The sequence below is a fragment of the Eptesicus fuscus genome, chromosome 18 (assembly GCF_027574615.1).
Source record: "Eptesicus fuscus isolate TK198812 chromosome 18, DD_ASM_mEF_20220401, whole genome shotgun sequence".
NCBI classification, from domain to species: domain Eukaryota; kingdom Metazoa; phylum Chordata; class Mammalia; order Chiroptera; family Vespertilionidae; genus Eptesicus; species Eptesicus fuscus.
This window is the reverse complement of record NC_072490.1, coordinates 13,941,157-13,958,539: the sequence shown is the minus strand read 5'-3', so window position 1 is coordinate 13,958,539 and position 17,383 is coordinate 13,941,157. Positions and strand designations below refer to the sequence as shown.

Genomic DNA, 17,383 nt, shown 5'->3' with positions numbered 1-17,383 from the left:
CACTGAGGATAGAGCCCGCAACCTGAGCATGTGAACTCGATGCTCAACCACTGAGCCACGCCGGCTGTGCTGCAACCTATTGTTTAAATACGATTCTTTCTCCTTTTAAGATAGATAATTTTAAAATATCAACATTATGTCTATGTTAAACATTACGTAATGGTTTCCTGATTGTTTTTATTTATTTTTTATTTTTTTAATTGTGAAAGGCATTACGGGTCAGAGGATCTTCAGCTAATTGTTTTTAAATGCAGTAGCCAGAACTGTCTTTGGCAAGACTTGCTGTCACAGTTGGATGCACACTGGTATCACCTGGAGAGTTTAAAAATATTCTGATGTCTGGCCCCCCAGAGATTGTGATTTACTTGGAACAGGTGACAGCCTGGACATTTGGGCTTTTATAAGCTCCACTTCTCTGGAGATTTTTAGAAGGTCTAAGTTCCTAGTAAGAGACTGAGAAATTCTGGCCAATCAGAGCTTGTCGTGGAGAGCCCACAAGAACAGATGGCATTAGATGAACCCCCGGCCTCTCGGGGCTGCTGACGTTGCCCCCATATTGGCTCAGCCACCACTTCGTTTTTTCAAAAGAGCATCCTTGAGCTCCCTCTGGTCCGCTGCACACCAATGTCCACCTGGCCACCTGCTTACTGCCAGGAGCTGCTCCGTATAGTGACTTCACATGTATTTCCCCCGCTCTCTAATGTCCAGCCACAAAATGGAAAACTCATTACATCAAAGTTGAAAGGGTTGTCAGAAAACAAATGGTTGCTGCTGTCTGGATGTATCAGCAGCAGTCAGCACAGGTCCGTGGGGAGTGTGGATTCCTGAGCATTGCTACAATGCTGTCAGAACACTCAGCAACTGTCACTGCTGTGGAAAAACTGCCACCGGATCACTGAGCTGTGCTGTCCCCCTCCCAGGTACTCTCAGGGTTCTGCAGGAAGTTGCTTCTCACAGCCTAAATCCCTGGTCTTTAGCATTAGTGTTACCTTCTTTGCTTAATTAAGCAGCCTCATTACCAGGATAATACCATTCAGCCATGGGGAGGATTTAATGGATGTCCAAATTCAAATGCCAAGTTCCACCGATTTCTGTAAATCCAATTTCTGTCATCTTATATTACTACTTCTCGGCTGATGGCACACCCACAATTCTCCTCGCCTTTTTTTTTTTCCCTTTAGTACCTATTTGTTCTCCTTTAGAAGGTTAAGAGTTTCTCAAAGAATGCTCCCAAAATATGCATTGCATTTCTAGGGGTAGATTCACAGAAATGAAATTTTAGGGTCCAGAGGATTATTTTTTTAATAGGTATTGCCAGAATACATGTTAAGGGAATGTAATACTCCATTTTGTGTCATGAAAGCATTGGTGGAAATTTTTACCCATATTCTTACTATTAATCACTGTTATCACTCTTTCAGTCATTTTCTCACTCTGGTGGGTGTGAAAGGATATCTCTGTGTTACTTTAATTTTTATTTCCCTAATACTAGTTGAATTTGAGAACATTATTTCATATTTGTCAGCCACTTTGGTTATATACTTTATTAGTTATTTATGCATAGTTTTGAATTTTATTCTGAAGACTTTTACTGGCAGTTTATAAGAAATCTTTGTAAGAACTGCCATCTTCATTGCAGTTTTTCCCCCCAAGATCTATCTTTTTAATTTAATTTGTTTATGGACCCTTCATTCTTGACCTGATTTCCACCCCAAAGCATCAAGTACTGGCCAAAATGTGTAGGGACTGTTGTAACTGAATAAATCAGAATCAAATGAATGACTGGACAATTCACTCTTAGCAGCTTGAAGATATAATGGGTAAAGAAATCACAGAGAAACTAAGGCCATTCTTCCTGGAGAAGAAACTATTGGGTAGGTGGTTAACAGGTAGAGAGAAATAAAAATCTCTTTCAAATATCTAAATAACTGTCATGTGGAAGAAGAATGACATTAACTTTAAATGCTCACAAGTGATAGAACTACATCAAAGGAGAATGACAAGTAGGCAGATTTGGGCTTGATATAAGGAAGAAATGTCCTAATGGTGATGAAGGGCCCCAGAATTAAGTGGTTACTTATGACTTAAGAGTGTTTCATGGTCAACATAAGGATGGAGAACTCCTAAGAGAAGATATCAGATAAAAGTTTCTATCAGTCAGAAGAAAACAAACCAGTTGAGGTATTTCAAAGAAAATAGGGTTTAATACAGATAATTTGGTGATCACAAAACTGTAAGAAGGACTGCAGAAATTTAAGGAAGGAAGCAGGCATTAGTTCAAATCCATGTCATTCAATGGTCAACTGAATATAGTTCACAGACTTCTAACCCTTGAAGTACAGAAGAGAGTTAGAAGAACAAATAGCATCTAGTGGAGGGTTCATGAATCCGTTTTGGGTAAAGATAGAGAGGTGTACTTGATGCTACGTGATCTGCTTAAAATTTATAGAAGTGAGATTCCATAGCACTCTGCTCATGCCTTTCTTCCAAAATTGCTTTTAAAAGACTGTTTGGTAATAACAACCATCATGACACTCTTGAGTCTTCTCTACCTTTGCAGAATATGAGCAAGATTCTAAATACAATGAAAACCCACTTACTTCATTGCTCTTATACATTCTGTGCAAATTGTACTTAAGTAGATGTCATTTCGCTGAAGGTGGCCATCTGTGTGACTGCTAAAAACGCAAGCCTATTATTCAATTCAATTAGCATGTATTGAGGAGCACCTTCTATGAGCTATTAGAGTATTTTTAAAGCCTAAGAGACCCAGGTGATCACTGGTGGTGCAGGCACAATCATGCACTGCAATGCGTCTCCTACCCAGCCCCAGAATCACCACAGGGGCCTATGGACAGCAGGGAAATGAGGAACAGTGGCCTTCCTACTTGGGTCAATTACATCATGATAAGTGGGTAGGTCTCCCTCCTCCACCCCATTTACACATCTAATTTCAGGACCAATTCTACAAGGTCACATAATGAAGACTAAGAATAGATTCCACTGAAGAAAGGTAAACTCACAAAGGTAGGTCAGCAACACAGACATTCATACGGTACTCATCTTTCATCAGCCCATTGAGAGGCATTTCAGGGCCAGTGGGGCAGTCAGGAAAGGGGCACCTCTCAGACCTCACCTCAAGTGAGATCTGCCATGCAGAGTGCAGTTAGCTGACAACTTCCTCTTATAGGACCTCTGGGATCTACAGGGAGGCCACACTCTCCTTGAGCAGCTCTCAGCCAATGACTGAGCATCATACAGTTACTAGGGTCTGGCAATCTTTCCCAGTGTGGAACTTCTCAAGGGACAAATTTGGTGCTGGCCCTCTACATTGGACTGGCCAAAACTATCTCAGGGCTGCACTGGGGACCTGGGAGCAGTGCTCTTTGTCCACATATGTGAGAGATTCCCTGGGGTCCCTGCCTATGAATGAAACTGCTGGATTCAAAGGACTTTCTTCACATGGCTTCTAAAGAAGTGACATCACATGTTGCCTCATTAATTCGAGCATCACAATTTCAAACCGGTAGTCTATCTTGGAGTTTATTTGAGTCAAATTATAAAGGAATTTATAGTTTCTAAAGCAAGATGTCCCTTTAAAAACCAGCCTGCCACTACCATTCAGATATTGTAAATATGACAAACTAAAGATCATTCATCAAGCACATATATCAAAGACAACTAAACTTGTGTTGAGTTTGAAAGATGTGGCCAGACTCCTGTTAAAAGAAGATAGTGTTCTAAAAGCAGCCAAATCCCCAATAATAATGAAATTTCATTCTTCTGTGAAGAAGATTATAAGAACTACAAAGCTAATCCCATTTCATCCTGATGTAAACCTCATGGGGTTTTTCCTCTTTGTATACCTATATTAAGTTCTTTATTCCACTAGTGAGTACAATGCACCTGTCTGAGCTTCTTCCTCCCAAATCTGCCTGCCTTCCTCCTGTCTTGACCCAGGTGTCAGATCCACACTGTAGTCTGAAGTATTTCCCTCCTGATTCCTGGCCTCTTATCTTCCACAGACATTATCCCCTGTACTCTTCTTGCAATTGTAACTGGGTCTTTGTGAGTAGTTTCTGGATGGCCTAAACAAATACAGCCATGGCATCTGCTAAGTACAATGTGTGCTTTGTTCCAAAGTAGCTCTTCCCTCCTTTTGGCTGTCCATTTTCACATAGCTAGAGTTGGGAGAAGGAAGATAAAGTGCGCTTATTGCCAAGTAGTCTGGATTTGGGGTGCCAAATATATGAGTTGTCTGAGAAAGCTGGCTGCTCTGATTCTGAGGGAACTTTGTCTCTTGAGACGATGGAAGGCCCGGGCCTATAGGAAGCCGTTCTTAGATGCACCTTCTTCCACTAAGTGAAAGGAATTCTGGTCCCAGGTGGCTCGTTGCCCAGGTAAACCAGGGTAAGTCCCAGGGTGATTTGGAGATAGTTTGGCTCACTATATAGTGCACAAATGGCATTATTCATTTTCTTCATACATCATGGCGGTCCTTTGGAACAAGAGTTAATTAGGCAATACTGGATTCTATAGCTCCCAATTCCAAATTTGGAACAGAATTATACATGCATTTCCTGCTCTTAAAAACTTTCAAGTTTTGAGTGCATGATCTAAAAATATCAAAAACAAAAAACCCCCTTGATTTCTCAAGTTAATAGTTTTATATATATTTGGACCTTTCTTGAAAGGAACCTCATTAGTCTTAAATTTTATAAAATGAGATTAACTCTTTGATGTGTATAAATTTATGTTACTGACCTCATTTTAGGCTAACAATTGCAACATGTATAACATGCTTACTAGCACACAATATAAATTCATTCATTTATTATAACAACGACATAAGCAGGATTTTTTAAATACTGCCATTCCGTGGGTGAGGAAATGGAGGCAGGGAAATTAAGGAACCTTCCGAAGGCAGCACAATATGTCCATTGCACAGGCAGGATCCAATCTGACTCTTGAGATTCCAGCCCCAAAAGCTACCACCTCTTTCACCTGCTCTATGAAGCAAGGAGTCTATGTATACAGAACATATGTATGCTTAATCCAAATCCCCCCAAACTAAACATTCCTCAAAATAATGGCTTCATTCTTCTGAACCCTTAGCCTGAGTGATGCTCTCGGTTGTCTTTAAGCATAATTTCCACTTAATAAATGTCCTCTTTTTGTTACAGGAGTTTCATTAATTTGAGTGTCTCTTGGGCCTGACAGAAATAATTATTGCATTCAGGAAATGGAAGGGACATGAGTTATAACTCTGGAGGCAAATAGAGCAGGGGGAAAAACAGGAAAGGCAGAGAGAGATAAGTGCAAAAGGAGGTGGGGGAAGGAAATGGGGAATTGAAGAGTCGTGGTCCACAGAGGGGTCTCAGTTTCTGCCCTCCCTCCTAATGTCAGACAATTACCAGAAGGCTGGTGGTGGTGGTGGGGGGGTGCGGGGGAAGAGATTGCTAAACTGACAATAGGGAGGTCCCACAGGGAACTGCAGATTTCCCTGAGGATTGCCCCAATAGGAGAAATGAATGAGGGGCAGCAGCCACTGGAGATGGAGGTGAGATGAAGGAATGTGTCCTGCATTTTTTTTTTTAACTTGTAGCTCCCGGAAACTTCCCTTTGCTCTGGTTATTCCTGGGGAGCACTTAGGAAGAGCAGATGAAAAGCATCCTTCAAACAAGCACAGGAAGGAAGCCTCCTGGCAGGAGTTCAGAGGCCCTGAATCCTCGTTTTCAGGCCCCTGCAGAGGACAGGTGGGTTTCTCCGAAGCAGAGCCCTCTTCCTTACTCACTTGGTGACTTTCTGTGAGACTATTTCCTGACACAGGCCTCTCTCGCTGGAGAAGATCCTTTCCCTCGTTCAGGCCACAAGGGCCAGACTAATTTTTGCCCCATCATTTGAAACAATTATTAGTTCTATCCTGGCTTTTTGCCTAACGGCCCTCCCCAACACCCGCAATACCTTAATGCTACATGCCATGACCTGGCTAAGCAGCTACAACTGAAAATTTAAAGATGGAAAAGTCATGGCCTCCTAGCTGGCCTCCTCATATTTCCTTCCCTCCCCTCCCATCCATTATTGGTCCAGCAAGCCGAGTGTCTTTTTATAAACATAAATAACATTATATCACACACTATCCTTGCTGAAAATCCTCTTAGATACAGGGCAAAATAATCCGCATGGCCCATAAGGATGTGCAAGGAAAGATCCTTGCCTATCTCTCCACTCTCATTGTTGAATAGTCACCCCTTGATCTCTATTTTCCTGCCACATCCACCTCTCTGTTTCCCCAAGGCCTCATGCTGCTTCTACCCCAGGACTTTTGTACATGCCTATTGTTAGTCTAAAACTGTATCCCCTCACAAGTGAATTCTTACTTATCTTTTAAGTCTCTAAGCTGGATAGTCTCCATTTCCCCTCCAGATCCACTCTCCACCTCCACCTCCCTATTCTGTACTCCAGGGGACTACATTAATGGTCTCTTGTCCTCTGGCCTCCAGGAGAATACTGAAGGGAGAGAAGAGAGTGAAGTCAGGGCATTTAGTTTCCTGCATCACTGTTTGCAAAGGCCAACTCTTTGCAACTATCAAGGATGCAGTATTGGTCTGCTATTGCTGTGTAACAACCAAAACTCTCAGTGGCATACAACAGTAAGTATCCATTTCTCAAGTATCTTTAGGTCATTTGTTGTGGGGGTCGGGGCACTGCTGACCTAGGCTTTTGTAATAATAATGTTTGATATCCTGGAATTGATGACTTGGCATCTTGAAAACATGTGCCAAAGTAATGGTTAAAGTTGTTAACATCCGTCCCATCCCTGTGATTTTGCAGTTGTGCATCACATTACAAACCCTCTAAACACAAACTCCAACATCTATGTTTTGCATCCTGCCCAAAAGGAGGTCCTCACCAACAGCTTCCCACCTCTATAGGAATGAAGGTTCTCACCTCATCCCTTCGCCTCCTGACTGCCCCTGGTGCTTCCCCACGTGGCTTTGTGTGCCATGGCATATGAACTCTTCTTTTAATGGCATTTACCTCTCCCTGCTGCCACTCAGTCATACTTATAAATTAAATCCCAGGTACACTTTCCAATTGTTTGGCCATTTAAAAAGTCCAACAACTTTAAAACTTGATCACATAATCAATTTAGGGGGGAAAAAGGAGATAGAATTGTGGAGGAAGGGCAGCTGCAATGAAACTATCTTTTGCCCCAGCCCTCTTCCCAGCCTCTTAGGTTTTCTTGTCAGGCACTAAGAGGGACCATGGTGGAGGAGGAGGAAGCGGGAAGAGATTAAGTCAGCGTAGGTCATAGGTCGTTCCTACCCAAAGCCTCTCAGAAGGGTTCAGTGCTGAAAGTTAAGCCATCCTACATCTCTTCTCTTGCCTAATACTTCTCCTCCAAATCCAAAATCTAGCCTTAGCCAGTTTGGCTCAGTTGATAGAGCATTGGCCTACAGACTTAAGGATCCTGGGTTTGATTCCAGTCAAGGCCACATGCCCGGATTGCGGCTCGATCTCCAGTGGGGGTCTTGCAGTAGGCAGCCAATCAATTATTCTCTCTCATCATTGATGTTTCTATCTCTCTCCCTTCTCCCTTCCTCTCTGAAATCAATTATATAATATATATATATATATATATCACTTGGAAGGTCCCAATCAGGAAGGTCCCAAACCTTCCTCACCCGGTCCCAATCAATTGTGTGTGTGTGTGTGTGTGTGTGTGTGTGTGTGTATATATATATATATACAAATATATATATATATATATACAAATATATATAATATATATATATATATATATATATATATATATATATATATATATATATTCCAAAATCTGGATATTACCTGCAGAGCCTCTCCACTTGGATGTTTTATAGAAACCTAGACAAATATAAAGCTAAATCCCGTGGTTTTCCTTTATCTGTGACCTTCATTTGGATCATCCATTTCTGTCACCCTGTAACATTGCAGTTACAAAAGCTAGAAACCACTGTATCTTTTCTTTTTTTTTCTTACCTGTTCAAAGTCCCTTTCATATTGCCAATGCCCAATAGCCTCTTGCTACTAGGGTAGTCTTACCTGGCCAACATTCCTTGTTGATGAATAGCAGAAAAACAATCCAGCCACACTCCTGGTAAACTCATAGCTTTCTGTCACATCGGAAGGAGAGGTGCTGTGGCTGCCCTCGCTCTCCACCCTGCAATCTCGAATCCTCTTTTCCACCTCCTTAAAAAGACAAAGGACAGCAAAATCAGCAAATGTGCACCAGACAGACATCCAACTGCACATCCCTGTAATGGAGCACCCTGTGGGGGAGAGGACACACAGCACTCCCTGCTGGGCAGTGACTCACGATGACTTCTGTAATTCTCTCTTTCTGCCCCAGTTTCCTGCTTAGATAGAATGAGTGAGAAAACATGGGTGGAAAGGATGGCTGGGGATATGGTGCAGGGCAGAAAAACAATTAAGTAGGTTATCATTCAAAATTTTACTTTTAAAATTTGCCTGTAGAGAGCGCCTGGGAAGGCACATGGGCATTTCTTTAACTATTGTCAGCTAAATCCAGTGGCATTGGCAAAACCACATCTTGGAAACATGCTTTGCCAAAAGGTAGGAGTGTTGTCAGCTTGACCTTCAGCCCAGGTACCAGGGGGTAGGTTTTGTTATTTAAATCTAGCCAAGCACCAGGAATGAATACGACTGGGGCCCACCCAAGAATGCACATAATCTCCTTTGTCCTGACTTTTAGTAAAACTTCCTGTTTTTTGCTGTATAAAATAAACATGCTGTATTGGCTCTGGGTCCCTGTCCCTGTCAGAGGACAGGGGTCCCACCCGACCCCAGCTTTTTCCTTCTATCTCTGTGTCTGTCTCTTTCTATCATTTTCTCAATCCCCAGCCACCCCTACTCAGGAACTGGACCGCTCTCTAGCCACGCTGGATGCAGAAAAGAGAGAAATATCCACATTTGCCTACAGTATAACTCCCTTTTACTTCTGTGAGTTTTGATAAATACCTACAGTTGCATAACCATCACCGCAGTCAAGGTACAGAACAGCTTCATCACCTGTACCTTCTCCCCTTTATACTCAATCCCTCCCCTCACTGAAACCCTGGCAACTACTAATTTGTTCTCGGGGTCTGTAGTTTGGTCTGTTTTAGAATAGCATATAAATGAGATTGTATAAGGCCTTTATTAGGCTTCTTACATTAAGCTTAATACAGCAGGTCCTTGAATAACGTTGTTTTGTTCAAAGCCATTTTGTCACAACACTGATGAGATGACACAGGAACTTAACTTTTGTTTACATCAGTTAGCCTGCAGTAAAACTGTTTCCATGATAAGTCATTATACCACAGTTCCAAGAGCCTAGTGATGACACAATGTTAACTGAGGACTTACTGTACATTTAAGATTCACCCACCTTGTCCTAGCCAGTTTGACTCAGTGGATAGAGCATCGGCCTGTGGACTGAAGGGTCCCAGGTTCGATTCCAGTCAAGGGCACATGCCTGGGTTGTGGGCTCAGTCCAAGGTGCAGGAGGCAGCCAATCAATGATTCTCTCTCATCATTGATGTTTCTATCTCTCTCTTCCTCTCCCTTCCTCTCTGAAATCAATAAAGATATATTTAAAAAAAAGATTCATCCACCTTGTTGCTTGTATCAATTGCATGTTCCTTTTTATTGCTGGGTAGTACTCCACTGTATCATTATTTAAAAATTTTTATCTCTGTTATCTAAATTTGATAATTTGTATTGATATATCTTTTTTAAATATGGCATATTAATTTTAGAGAGGGGGAAGAGAGTGAAATATCTATTGGTTGCCTCCCACATGCACCCCAACTGGGTACTGAACCCACAACCTGGGCACGTGCCCTGACCAGGAAACAAATTGGCAATCTATTGGTGCATGGTACAATGAACTTAAAGATACATTAATACAACCAACTGAGCCACACCAGCCAGGGCTGTATTAATGTATCTTTAAGTTCATTGTCTCTTTCATGTCATCTCCACTCTTATTAATCTCATCAAGCCAATTTTTTATTTAAAATATTTTCTCAACTTTATATCTGGCTCTTTTCTAGGTTCTTATTTGTGCTGAGATCTTTTACTTTCCATTCATTTCAGGAGTGTTGTCTTTTCCTCATTAAGCATGGCTATAATAAGCCTTAAAGTATGACTGATAATTCTAACTTCTGGATTTCATATTTGACATTCATTTCATTTCTCTTTAAAATTTGGCAAATCTTTCTGGCTCTTTTTTGTTGAATAATTTTGGAATGGCTTGACTCTGGAGATTTTGAATATTATGTTGTGAGACTATAGGCCTTATTAATATTTTTAGGAGATTGTTGGGGGGAGGGTATTGCTGTTGTTATAACAATCGATTCAGTTACGTTCAGGCTGCATGTTCATCCTCATCTTCTGTGGATGCTGGTTTCAATATCAGCTGAGTTTTCAAAGCCTTCATTGTATTGCTTGGGTCTGACTCACTCATGTATCACTCAGGGATTAATCTGGGACTTGGAAAGGGACTTATATTGTTTTTCTGGTCTCACCTCCTCTTCTATTTGGGGGCAGGGGGATCTGTTCCATTCATGTACTTCTTAAAGATGAACCTAAGACTAATGTCAATTCATATACAGAATTAGGCTACTGCCTTCTCCAACACTTTCCTAGCAGGAGTTTCCCATACTCTTTGCCTGGAAAACCTGGTTAATCTCCTTATATCCCATAATGTATAAATAACTGTATACCAAAAATAGTAAATATTTCTATTGGCTTCTATGGGTAATATGGGATACTGCCCTAAGCAATGATGAGCTTTTGCTTAATGGCAGTGCTTGCTAAGAAAGTTGAAAAGTAACGGTCTTTGTAACATTAAGTCCAATAGTACTAAAAGGCCAAGGGATTTTCTCCAGAGTTTCTAGGTACCAGAAAACTTCCTAGAAATGAATATATGTATCAATGATCTAACACAGACATCTATTCAGTGTAAAGGGAAAGGAAGAAAATTCAAGGTCATGGTGTTAAGTACTTTTTAAAAAAGAATAAAAGCCGTGCCACTGTGGCTCCGTGGTTGAACATCGACCTCTGAACCATGAGGTCACAGTTCGATTCCTGGTCAGAGTACATGAGCAGGTTTCAAGCTCAATCCCCAGTAGAAGGCATGCAGAGGCAGTCAATCAATGATTTTCTCTCATCATTGATGTTTCTATCTCTCTCTCCCTCTCCCTTTCTGAAATCAATAAAAACATATTTTTTAAAAATACAACATAAAAAATAAAATAAAATAAACAGTAGTTAATTAAGAAGACACAACAATACAGAAAATATGTATTCACATATTAGTATGCTCTTTGGAGTATTTTTATATTAGGGGAAAAATAGAAACAACCTAAGAGTTTATTATAGGGAAATATTTAAGTTAATACTGATATATCCACTCAAAAGGTTAATATGTATGTAGCTAATAAGAAATGTTTAAAAGAGGTTTTATTGACATAACAACGTCTATATTTTCTTAAAGTGAAAAATATGTGTGTGTATATATATATATATAAAATACATTTTCCATATATACATATATAATATACATTTGTGTGTTTGTCACCAGCTTGCTTTACAAAACTAGCTCTGTGGAGTAATTGGCAGCTCAGGGGTATTTTAAGGGCTTTAATGAATCAGCTATATAGCTGAACTTGTCCATTCTGTTGTGATATCATAAAACACAAAAGTTAAGTGTAGGTAGCCAAAGAAAGATTATGAAATGAGTCACTTAAGCTCTTAGTGAATCACTAAGCTTGACTATAATGGAATAAATAACAACCTAGAATCAATGAAATCGCCTAGAGTGAGCAATGTCTATGAGTTCACATTAGCCAATGGCTCTGAGAGCTCAGGAAAACAGATGGTATGGCTGGGTAATTCCATTTTATATCATCAGGGAGAGCAATTTACCCGTGTACCCAATTAGCATTGAGCATGTTGCTTGAACCCAGCCCAGAAATTCATAGTGAAATTTGGGCACTGGAGAGATATCCCCTTCCCTGTCCTCACTGTAAAATGAAAAATGAGAGGAAAAATGGGGAGAGAAATACGTACAATAAAAAGGTAGCACCAAAATCAGGTTGGTGAATGTCTACCAGGAGGTGAATGGATAAACAAGTGGTAATACAGTCATAGAATAGATTACGTCTTAGCAATAATAATAAGAACAAACTACGGATACACACAACAGCATGGATGGATATCAAACACATTATGATGAGCAGGAGAAGCCAGACACAAAATAGTAGGTAGAGTATGATCCCCAAATTAATTTATGACAACAGGAAGCAGATCACTGGTTTCCTGAGATGGAGGGCTGGAAGGGCAGGGGAGGTTGACCGCAAAGGACCACAAGAAAACTTTCTGGTATGATGTCCTATGTTTTGACTGTGGTGGTGGTTATATCAGTGGTAAAGGAAGTACATTTTTACTTCTACCTTCACAGAGGCAAAACTGGCGGGACCTGACAATTAACCTGATGTAAGACAGATCAACAGAAGAAAAGGACACACATTTACAGTATGTATGTTTCACATGACACAGAGCCCTCAGAAAAAGGAAGACTCCCAAAAGGGCAGAACCTACAGGCTTTTACAGTAGGTTGAACAAAGAGAGGCAATTGTGGAAAAGTAACTAAACTGTATGGGGAGGCTAGGAGAAGATAAAAAATATTTTTAACATGGACCTAGGTCTCAACCTCTCATCTTTGATGATAAGAATGTTACTTTTCTTTTGGTACAGGAAACACATTTTCACATGGAAATTTCATCTCCTGCCTTTAAGGAAAAGAAAGATCATCAGAGTGTTTCTTGTATGTACATTTGTTAACATTCATTAATTGCACGTTTAAAATATGTGCATTTTATTCTATGTAAACTAGTACCTCATTAAAACTTATTAGAAATTTAAAAATAGTCTGGCAGCACAAAAACCAAGGAAAGCTCTCACATGTTAAAGAGAGAGAATCATGGAGTTCTGTTAAAGGGCCTTTTGCTACCAAGCCTTCCCCTGTCATGTGAATGACTGAGTGGGGTTGCCTACGGAGGTGTTTTCAATCCTAACTGCACATCAAGACAACCCGGGCATCATTTTGAAATTCTGATGTAAGTACAGCCAGGGCAGGGGCCTTTTTCAAGGCTCTCAAGGTGATTCCCACCGTGTGGCCAGGGTGGGCGACCACTGAAGCCCTCTGACTCCCCTTCTCTTGCCCAGGGCTCCTCTAGCACAGACGTCCACCCTGTGGTTGAGCTTCTTTACTCTCCAGGTATCCCAAGTGTTTCCTAAGGTCAGGGAGGTCCCTGAGCCCAAACCATGCAGGGTCAGATGAGGCAGTGGCCAGGACTATGCTATACCAGTAGAAGGTTCTGAGAGGAAAAACAAATCACTCTACATGTTCACCTGGGCACATAATATTCACTAAATTAATTAGCTGGACTCAAGTGGTCATTTGAAAAACACAGATGAGTCATTCCAAGCCCATTGCTTGAAGGCTAGTAGTATGTTCATCCTTCCACGGAAGGATTAGGTAGGACTGTGTCCAGGGAAATTGAAGTATGGTAGCAATCATACTTGGGTAAAAATTGTTGTTTAATATTTTAACCTTGTTGTTTTGCGTTCTGTACTCATTTAAAAGTTATTTCGATTTTCTGAACTTATGTATGCTATCCCAATACTCCACTGATGGCAGTTTGAATGTCCCATTGATTGTGATCTCACTGGTCATCGAAGCACATTCCTGGGAACCAAGACAGATCAATTATCCTAAATTGTCTCAGTAGCTACAGATAATGCATTCCTGTTGACTCAGTGATCCCAGAATCTGGACAGCACTATTATTTTAAATTGTGCAGGTGGTCCGTCCTAGATAGTGTGTTTCTGTTGATTTAGTGATTCGTAAATACTTTAGATAACTAACTTGCTCAGTTTCACTTCTGTAAAATCGCGAAACAGGTTCCTCATTCCAGACCTAAAGATGTAATCGATACTTTTGTGATATTCTGCCAATATAAGCCAGACGTGGCAAGCTGATTGGGGCTGCGAGATTTGGAGCTTCAGCCCCTCGTATGCCACCGGCCATTAATAAATGACTCCATAATTTGCTTTTTTGAGGCGTCCTATGTAAGGTGGGGGTACATCACAACAAAATCATATATTTTATCTCCTCAAAATGAGGGAGGTGAAGAGGGAAATATATCAGGACAAAGAATTTGATATAAACATGCAAAACTCATTGTCTTTTACTGGCCCTCTAAAAACGGAGGAAGGAGCTATTAAATACTGAGAACTGCTAGTCGCCAAGCACTTTATACACATTATCTCATTCAGTTCTCACCACCCTTATTGCGTTTTGTGTACCAAGGGTATGATTTTTCCCATTTGGTGATACGGCTCCTGAGGCTCAGAGAAGTCATTTACTTTACTCAAGGTCTCACAGTTAAGTGGCAGAAACCTGCCTTGAGAATCCACTTTCTCATGAGTTCTCTTTCTACCATGCCATACTTCCTCTTACTATCTTGAAATTGATAATAATGACAATAGCAGTAATGGTAATAAGAAAGAGTTTTATGTGTTAGAAACAGATCTAAGATTATATATATATATATATATCTGTGTCTGTATATTTATCTAGACCTATACTTATACCTAGATACAGATTTTAAAAGGCCATTTAATCTTCAGGACAACTCTAAGAGGCAGATACTATTATTATTCTTATCGAATATGATACAACTAAAGTACAAAGAGGTTACATATTATTTTAAGGCATACAGCTACAAGATAGAAGTTATTTAATGATAAACCTCTCCTTTAAAAAATCACTCTAACAATGCCAGCCAGAAAAAGAAAAGATAAGAGAATTCCGTTAACCTTGCTTCCGACATCAATATTTAATACAACTATGATTTTAAAATACTGCCTCTTTCCTTCAAACTCTGCCAACTTGTAATAGTCCATTTTGACTTCAGCAATTTTGATATACGGGAAAGGGCTGGTTATTGCAAACTCTGATTTGCAAGATCAATGTGCATATTATTACCCATCATTTTGAAAATCATAGATTAGCAAGATGGAAAAATACTTCTGACAGCTTCTGCGGCAAGAAAAGCAATGCATTGTGTCTGACATGGGGGAAAAGGACCCAAGAAAATAGTGCTTAGAGCAAGGACTGTCAGCTGGGATTGACTGTGGAAAAAAACGGGGTCTGCCTTCTACATCAGGTTCACTCCAAGCAGCAGCCCACATGCCAGGGCTGTGCATGTCCCCGACATATGCGAGTTCTTACCTCGCTGAGCCCTGCGGGGCAAATGCAAGCGTGGAAATGTGAACTGGGTCCAACCCTGCCTCATACATCATCAGCACAAGTGTCGGCTGGGTTTGCACTGAGGAACCTTTATTCCTAAGAATGCTGCGAGAACTGGAAAAAACCGCAGAATCCATCACACTAACAGCATTTTCATGCGAACGTATTTATGTACATATTCTCATGGTGGTGTTAAATATAAGCAGGAAGTATTCCCATATGAAAGAGAGATGAAAGCTAATGAAGTTTACCGATTTAAACTTTTGTTGGTTATAACAAACCATTTATTTGCACCACATTTAAAAGTCACCCACATTCATTCAGTTGTTATTCACATACTTACAAATCCAAATCCAGACCCATCTCCTCCCTGCCCTGTTTCCTGGTCACCACTCCAAGCTTGGCTGGGGGTCTTCAGGAAGGAGAACTCTTGGGGGGTCTCCAGCATGACTTCTCCCCCTCGCCCTGTCACCTAGCAGTGCCACCAGGCAGGAACAGCCAGTGGCATCCTCTCTGTGCACAGCCAGTCCCGGAGCCCCAGCCATCCCATCACCAGGGGATTCTGTGCTTCCTGGGGTCCACTTTTCTAGGTGGAATTGGTTTATAGAGTGTTTTCTCATCAGAATACAGACCCCCAAAAGTTCCGTGTTTCCCATCTCTGCTGTGATCACCACTTTTCTGTCTCTTAACATCGTGGGGAGATTCCAAAACTATTTAGACCATTTTCATTATTAAAACTGGTCAGGACCAGTTTTTTTTTTTTTTTAATATATATATATATTTTTATTGATTTCAGAGAGGAAGGGAGAGCGGGAGAGAGATAGAAACATCAATGATGAGAGAGAATCACTGATCAGCTGCCTCCTGCATGCCCTACATTAGGGACCGAGCCTGCAACCCGGGCATGTGCCCTGACCAGGAATTGAACTGTGACCTCCTGGTTCATAGGTCGACACTCAACCACTGAGCCATGCCAGCCGGGCAGGACCAGTTTTAAATTTCCATCTTGTGGGCACTTCAAAGCTCTCCACTGCCACCCGCCCCCATTAGACAGTGGCTGGTGTGGGTAAAGCACCCCCTCCACCCAACACCCGTAGACCCTGAGCACGGGAAGAGTCCACTACTGGGAGCAGCAGGAGGAAAATGTGCAGGGAGGTATTTGGTCCCAGCAGGTCTGAATTTGAGGTATTCAGGCCAAAGAGTGTGGTCGATGCACAGGGTGTGCGGGTGTTGCGTGGAGCGGGTGCTTTACACACCTCACTTTCCATCCCTCCTAAGCTCCACTGCTTCTGAGGCTCTCAGGCTGAGGAACAGGAGAAAGCGGGAAGAGGAGAAACATCATCACTTCCCTGGCCATGGAGACCCATCTCTTGTTGCCATGGCTGCTTCTCCGGCCTTCACCTTCTGGCCCTCCAGGCACTGTGTTAGACCTCTAAGTGCTCATAAGCACAGAGCCGTGAGGTTCCGCCCTACTCCAGTTTTCTGAAGTGAGGGTCCAGCTCCATCCCCACCCCTGGTGGAGGGAGGGCACCTTTCTCCTGGGAAATTTTAAGACCTGAATTTAGGTAGAAAGAGAGAGGTCAGAGCCCCCTTTCTGCATCTGCTATTGCTCAAGTGCCTCCAGTTTAAAATCATCAATATTCCAAAGTGGCATATTTTGGGGTGGCATGATCTGATCCCCTTCAGTTTACATAGAGCTTCGGGAACCTTCCCCCACATACACAGACAATCACATCCACAGTTATGAGTATTCATGCCTAGCGAGGTTTGGTTTGTTCAACTCCAATGGACCAAACAGAAACCTGTGTAACCGAGAGCTCTCTGACAACAGGCCCCAAGGAAGGCCCAAAAGCAGGAGTTTGGCCACCACCACCATACAGTGGACAGAGCGGGCTGGGAGCCCTGGCAGCAGCCAACATGAGCAGCTGATCTGCAGCATGGACCACACTCTTTGGCCTGAATGCCTCAGATTCAGACCTGCGGGGACCAAATATCTCTCTGCACATTTTCCTCCTG

The 17,383-nt window shown here is 41.6% G+C and overlaps 1 long non-coding RNA gene across 1 annotated transcript; it reads left to right on the top strand.

The window, feature by feature from the left end:
- Positions 1-830: 830 nt before the first annotated feature.
- LOC114235175 (uncharacterized) lies at positions 831-12,730 on the top strand. Its single transcript, XR_008558857.1, has 3 exons — positions 831-920; positions 6,504-6,653; positions 12,512-12,730. It is a non-coding gene; the product is annotated as an uncharacterized LOC114235175 (long non-coding RNA).
- Positions 12,731-17,383: the final 4,653 nt, after the last annotated feature.